Source organism: Propithecus coquereli, unplaced genomic scaffold (assembly GCF_000956105.1).
Source record: "Propithecus coquereli isolate 6110/MARCELLA unplaced genomic scaffold, Pcoq_1.0 Scaffold21, whole genome shotgun sequence".
Taxonomy (NCBI): domain Eukaryota; kingdom Metazoa; phylum Chordata; class Mammalia; order Primates; family Indriidae; genus Propithecus; species Propithecus coquereli.
Window position 1 is genome coordinate 4346314 of NW_012146078.1, and position 8203 is coordinate 4354516.

The following is an 8203-nucleotide window of genomic DNA, read 5'->3' on the forward strand; positions in this document are numbered from 1 at the left end:
CACACACACACACACACACACACACACACCACACACCACACGCACATGATCATATAGAGCTGATTCTTGTTATTCATGGTAATTATGTTCCATAAAGTCATCGCAAACACTGAATTAGTGAACACTGAGCTATTTCTCCTGGGTAAAGTACAGGGTTAGGTTTCTATAAGCCTTTGGTCACAAACTTTGTATCACCTGATCAATACATAACTTTGTTTTATGTGTGTTTCTATTGAAAGACACATTAATATATATTTCTTACAAATAATTATGTGCAGTATTTCTTTATAATAAAACAGCTGTCATGAAGGGTTTAACATTTTTCTGACTTTGGATAGATAACTATAAATTTCTTTGGCTTTCAACCTCACAACAGTTACGTCTACAACACTTTTTAAAATTGGTTGTTGTCTCACGAATTCACAAATTTAACCATTTTCTATTTTTTTCATAGCTTTGACAAGCACTATAGGTGTTATTTTAGTATTTTCTGGAGCAGTTTGACATACAAATCAATGACTTCCCTCTTTCTTTCCTGGATATCTTGTATTGTTGATTCATTGACATTGAACTCCAAGCCAATGGCCCTACAACTGGTGCCTAAACTAATCTTACTTAGCACACATATTTTCTCCTCCGTAAGACACATTAAGCTTATGGTTAGGGACACTAGGTAGAACTTCAGCCTTATGTTTGGGAGCCATTTTAAATGAAAAAAAAAAAATAACCACCAAAAAGCACAAAAATGTAAAAAACTTGGCACTAAATGGAGAAAGAAAAAAGCTCTTCTTAAGGTATAAAAGCTGAATCAAGAAGGCAGAGCATTGCCTTGTTTGACTTAAGCTGAGATGTGCATGGACAAGGGATTCAAATTTTTCACTGCTCTGATGATCTTCACAAATGATCTTGAATGACCATGGAAGCCATAGGAGTATTGATATTGGGGTTACAAATGCATTTTAATGAGCAATCAAATTCACAAATATTTAATTTGAGAATAATAAGGATCATATATATGTATGTGTGTGAGTGTGTATATGGATAAGAAACAGAATTAATGAAATAAATTTGTTTATAAAAATCAACAGTTTCCTTGTACATGAAGGAAGAAAAGCCATTCATAATAACAACAACAATAATAAAGGTATTAAAATTCTACCATGGAAATTATTAATGTTTAATATTAATTTTTCTTTAATTTCATATTTAATTGGTTAATCACAATCAAAATTACCAATAATTTCTGTGGGGAAACTTTTAAAATATTTTTTAAAGTATGAAAAATTATATAAGAAATATCTGAGCCATATTTTTAAAAGAAGAGTATTGAAACAGAATATCCTAGCAAATATGAAAACAAATTTAGTTTACAGAAGAGTAAAAAGAAAAAAATGGAGCATAATAGATAAACCAGGAACACCCTTTATCACCCCTATAAGTAATGAAGAAACATACATCTTAGCAAAACAAATCAGTCAATAAATGGTGTTAGGTTAATTGGAACCCTTATTAATTAACGTGTGACGTGTGTCTGTGCATTTATGGACATATTTCAGAGTTTCATCTCACATTCTCCTTCAGTGTTAATTACAAATATTGTTTTACTGGGTAATTATTTGATTTAGAACAAGTCACCTAAATCGTTTGCATCTTGAATCCTTCATTTGTGAAATGAGGGATGGATCCATAGTTCTATAAAGTGATTCAAAGCCTTATATTCAATGGTGTCTTGGAGCAGGCTCACAGGCTCATGAGAGTTAATTGTGCACATCTCTTCCCATTTCCATTTTTAGTGACAGCTAGTTGGTAGCTTGAAGTTGATCATGTTGAAAGTATTTACACCAGGCAAATTGGCCAATGCTACAAATGGGACTTTTCTCCCATAGAAAATCAGTGTTTAAACACCAACATACCACTGCTAATACCTTTATAGATGATATCCGTGTTATAAAACATTTGTTAACCCAAAATCATTTTTAATGAGCAGGGATTTCAGATAGTGAGAAGGAATACTTTGTGGAAAATAAGAATGCTATGAAATTTTATCTAGTATAAACAGAAAGTTAGAGATTAAGAATAGTATGGAAATATATTTGAGATATAAAATACTGGGTGGTGTGGGTTCAGGCATTTAAATTATCTAGGTCAGCTCTGACTATACATTAGGATCACCTAAGGCATTTGCTAACCGCCCCCCCCCCCAAACTTCATGATTTAATCAGGTTGGAATGGGCCGCAGGCATCAGAGTCTGTTTAAAAGTTCCTGAAGTAATTCTGCTGTACAATCAAATTATCCTAAGGTAAGCATGTTCTCTAACTATATAATTAGGGGGCTTCACTTTCCAAGATCTCATTTGTGCTGAGATGTGCTTGAGTTTAAACTATTGTTTAGTTTTAAAAGTTGCACTTAAAAAATTTGTCATTGTACCCCTGAACTTTACAGATTGAAAAGGGAGAATGTGATAAATAGAAGAGCTCAATGCTGCTTTCTTAAGCTACAAAAAAGATCTGTTGATTAGACTAGGAAATTAAGCTATGAATAGCGTGGCTATGCTTCTAAGGCTGAGATACAAATCAATACAGGGAAAACTTGAAATAAGAAAAACTCAGCAATCCAACAGTAAACAAAAGAGGAGAAAAGTAAAAGATGCATAGAAATAGCAGCATTACCAAAAACACTAAGATAATAGAAATAATTGCAAATATAACATCAATCACCATAACTATAAATGAACTAAGCATGACAGTTAAAAGATGAAGTCAGAATGAATTAAAAATATCCCAATTATGCATTCATAAAGAGAGGTATACCAGAAATATAAGTAAAGGGAAGGTTGTAGTCATTCATTTGTTCTTCCATGTATTCAACAAATGCATTTTCACTGAGTGCCTTCGATGTGCTGAGTAATATTCTCTGTTCTAGCTATATAAGCATAAACCAAACCCTTGCCTTCTTGGAGCTTCTATTTTTAGTGAGTGATGTGGTTGAGGGGATTGACAAACAATAATCAAAATAATTATGATTAATAACATATTAGTAGGGATAAGTGCCGTGGTGAAAAACAAAGCAGAAAGGGTCTATAGAAAATGTGGAGAGAATGCAATTTTAAACAGAATGATCAGGGAAGCATAATCTAGAAGGTGAAATTTGAGTAAAGACTGAAGGAAGAAAGGTTCAGCATGGTTCTCCCCAGCAAGGGCACTGCAGACAGAGGAGTTGCCTGCCTGGGAGCCGGCCTTGGATGCTCCAGGAAGCCTGAGTGAGCAAAGGAGTAGAGAACATGTGGGTAGGGAGTTCATGGACAGATTGAGAAGAGGTTTTTGAGCTATTGTAAGGACTTCAGCTTTTATTCTGAGTAAAATTAGCAGCCAGTGACATGTTATGAGCAGTGGAGGGGCCTGGCTTATTGTTTAAGGGAGACCATCTTAGCATCCCCATTGAGAATAAAATGAAGAGGGCCTGGCCGGTTAGGAAGCCGTAGCATTAATCCATGTGAGTGAGAATGATAACCTAGACCAGGATGATAGCAATAAAGGCACTAGAAGGTAGAGCCTACAGGATTTTCTGACAATTTTGTAAGTGCAAAGGGGAATCAGAGATGACTCTAGTATTTTGGCCTGAGTAACTGAAAGCGTGAAATATTATTTTTTGAATTTAAAGATTCCTGTAGCACTTTCCAAACTTTTTATATTTGAAATGTGTGATGATTTTTTTTTACCTTAAATAAATATTCACATTTGTACCTGACTTTAAATTTATTATTTTGTACTTACTCTTTCTTACCAAGGGTTCCCAAATTTATCAGCTCTGGTCCCGCAGAACCTGGATCTACTCTGTTCACAAGATGTTCTCGAGATGGTAAAAGGAATAGAATCTAGAATACAAGAGGAGAGGTTCATTCACTGAAATTGGAGAGGGTAGGGTACATGGACAAATATGCTGGAAAGTGGGGAGAAGAGGTGACAGGAGTCCCTAAAAGTTTCTGATTGCTTACATTTTCTCAATGAAATAGGAGGCAAGGTGGTCAGCAGAGAATGAAGATACGAAAAAAGGTGATAGAACATTGAGGAGTGACAAAATGGCATGAAATCATTTCAAACAGAGTGGGAGAGTGAATGAATTGGAGAAATGTTTGATTCCTGAGCAGCAGTAAGAGCACATTTAAGGCTGGAGTTGATGAGATTGAAGTGAGATCACTCAGCCTGATCTGTGAGTTCCCTGTGTGTGGGAGGATGCACAGAATAGGAAGAGTGGCTTTCTCTGTGATTTCATTGAACCTTGAGAGAAGGGACAGATAGGTGAGGTATACCAGACACTGATTAGAACACTTGATAAGAAAGTTCAGGTGGAGGGAAATGAGAACTCAAGAAAGCGAGGAACAATCAAAAGCAGTGATATTGATAGATTATTGGTCCTTTTGGGGCACAAGCAATGTTAAAGTTGAGTTACAAAAATATAGTACGTGACACGTGGAAAGCAGGATGTTTCTGATGGAGGTAACAGAGATGTTACGGTTGTTAGCAATGACATAGCGAGTTGTGAAGATTTTGGGAGGAGGGTGTGGAGAATAATCTTAAAGCTGGAATGAGGAACACGGGGAAACTTTCTTTATCTCCTGGCTTGATAGCACCTAAGGGACAGAAAAGAAAATTTCCCTGCAGAGAAAGCCTTGTTCCCATGGGATATCAGCAGAAAGTGAAAGCCACAATAAGGGAAGTAAAGTTATGTAGCAGAAAAAAATTAAACAAATTAGCAGTGCTATATTAATTCAGCCAAAACTAAGGCAAACGTTGAAACAATGTTAGAGATGGTTTTAAAACTTTTCTATTACATCTGTTCCTATAGACATTGCCAAATTCCAAACAGGACTTGAAACTAAGGCTCAAGCAGCATAACTTTCACTTCCTGTCCTCCAGAGAACCTGGGAGGCCGCTAATGTACATCTTAGAAGTGTGAGAGAGTTAACGCAGGTTCGTCCATCCTTGACCAGTGAGGATGGAAGTGCTATGTTTCCTGGCCGACAGTTTTCAGGTGCATTCATAAATTAATTCAGAACCTACTACTCGCTATCAGGAGCAATTCACAACTCTATAAGGCATCCTTTATTTGCTTTTGCAAACAGAGATATTTCTACTCTATTTGTCTCTCACTGACATTCCCTAGAATCATTTCCAAATAAACTACCTGCCTGTGAGCCTTTGTTTCAGGCTGTGCTTTTGGAGGAAGCCACGGCAAGCATGTTATAGTAATATTGTGTAGCTAGTTTATATGTGTGAATATATAGATAGAAATAAGGTCTTATTATGATCATTTTTGCCTTATTTGTATACTTCTGTGTTTCAAACACTTAAGAGAACCTGACATATTAGTCATGTGGTTTTAAATGAATATTCAAATGAATAGTTAGGAGAATTCGATTAAATATGTTTAATAGATAGAAGATGTTAAGCACCCAGCCAGGCAGTGGCAGCTCCTCTTTGTGCAACATATACGCCCTCACACCCAGATATTGAAGGTTTTGCAACAATTCTAATCATTAGGGATAAAGGGAGATTCTAGTCTTCCTTGAAAATTTATGACAGCCCTGAAGATGAGTAATTCAGGAAGCTAAGGGTGGGCTCTGGGTCTCAGAGCATCAAAGCAGCACAGCCATTAGGAATCCTGAGCAGTGGGATATGTTCCTCCAGTGGCCCCCAGTCTCTCCCTGTTAAATTTGGTCTGGGGTCCCCTATAACATATAAACAATTCACATATTCCTATCCCTTCCTTAGTTTCTTGGAATCCTAGGACCTCCACTTCCGTAGAGCATATCAGTTAACGTCCAACTTCCATAGCATTCTGTTGTCTGCTTTCTCCCAAAGCCTGGATATTTCTCTTTATTAAACTCACTCTCCCTTATGCAAGGAAGCCCAGAGCAAAGATTCCAAAATATTTCTTCTGAGAGAAGATACAGTTAAAAGAATGGTTTTTTGTTATTAATTCACAATGGCAAGAAAACCAAAAAGGTGGGGTGCAGGGAACAGAAGACTCAATCAGTTGGTCAGTATGTTACCGAATAATGAACATTTTATACTAGTTTAAGTGTTTATTTAAGAGAGACTCTCAGAAATGGAATACTAAAGAAAAATTACAAAGAAGTGTGCTGTGTTTGATACACCTTAACAAATTGAACCCCTTAAAGGTACTCATGAGAATCAATAAATACATGTTTGCCTTCAATATAACTGGCATTATCTTTTTAAAGGATTTGCTGATTTAATAGTAAAAAATATCTGACCACAAAACCACTAGTAGACTGTCTTACATCTGCTGCTTTTTCATAATGATATTCTGTAATTTTTCTAAATTATTTGAACATCAAGCAAGTGGAAGCAGCCCATTGTTTGTATACAGTTCTCATCTGAAACAGAAATTGTTGTTTAATTATATCATCATCCATTGAGAATAGTCATCTGAGCAATTTACAGCCAGGGAGTCCTCATTATCTGTAAAAGCCAAGTGTAATCAATTAAGTTAAATGCTTCGGTGAAGCTGAAAGAATTGCCCCCTAAATATTTACTCTGATTACCTGCCAAGAGTGTAATGTATACGTAACTAAGGCACAAACTTCAGAAAGATATCCTTAATCAGATTTGTCTCCCGAAATCTTAGTATTAAGTAGTTAACAATGGCCACAACATTTAATTATTATCAGCTAATATTGACTAATATATGAACATCAGGTTAAAATCATTAAACTTGTCAGGTAATAAGTAGCAGGAAGTTTACTCTCCTAAATCATGAAGTGCATCTGACTTGGGCAAAGTTAAGTCCATAAGAATTACAGCTGAAGCCACTTTCCCTGTTCATTAACATTTAATAGAAATGTTTTTGTGAATGCTCCAGTTTATCTTCATCTGGCCAAGGTACAGTTGGGAGACCTACAAAGTGTAAGTGTTTCTGAATTATTCTAATCTATATCTGTAGGAAATCTATGTATCTAATCTTGATCTCCCTTTGAATTTCAGGTTTCTATATTCAATTACCTACTGGCTGTGCATAGGAGACTCAAATTCAAAATATCCAATATTGAGGCTTCATCTTTCTAGCCTTTGCCCATCCCTGGTGTTTCCTATTTTCTTGAGTGGCTCCACCACTCTCCCAATTGCATAAACCAGAAACTCAGTTACTATCCTTGACGTCTTCCTCAGCTCCGTCTCTGTGCTCAGGCCATGGTGATATGCTATCTATTCTAACTTCACGCTGTCATCCAATATTTATTGAAGATCTAAAGTGTGCTATTCCAGTGCTTCATAGACATTAATGCATACACGAATCACCTGAGATCTTGTTAAACTGAATTAGCTACCAATTCAGTAGTTCTGGAGCGGGGCCTGAAATTCTACATTTTTAATACATTTCCAGGTGATGACAGTGCTGCTGGTCCACACACCATACTTTGAGTAGCATCTTTAAGGATGCAGGGATGATACAGTGACCCAAAGTTCCTGTCCTCAAGCAGGTGACATTCTAGTGAGGGGAGACAGAAAATACACAAATGACAGAGGAAAAGAAATATTACTATGAAAAAATAAAGCAGAGAAAAGGTGTACATTATGAAGACAGGGTAGGGAGTGATACTTGAGCTATTTTATGGGGTTCTCAGGGGTCAGCCTTTCTGATAAGGTGACATTTGAGCTGAGACACATAAGAAGTGAAAGGCTGAGTCACTTGGAAATATAGGGCCGAGGATCCCAGGCAGATGCTGTCTGTCTCCTTCTCTCCATCTCCACCACCTGGGTTGAAGCACCTTGATTCCTAGCTCAGACCACTACTGAAGGCCTCCTTCCACTTGTGCTTGTCTCTGACCCATTCTCCACACTATCTTCAGAATATGAATAAATATGATTATGTCATTCTTCTATAATCCCTTGTTGGCTTCCATTGCTCTTAGTGTAAAATATGATTACATCACACTTTGTTAAGAGCACTGCATTAGCTTTTTCCCTTTTCCAATACTACCATGGTAAAGTAAATAGTGACTGGGTATTCCTAATGCAGAAAAAAATTCCTTTTAACTTTTAAATAACTGCCTGCCTTATCGTTGCCATTTTTTAGATCCCCTACCAAATCTTTCCATGCATTGTTAAAATGCTCAGCTGAATTTAAGACTTTTTTCTTTCACTGATTTCTGTATTTACAGGGAAAATATAGATTATTTCT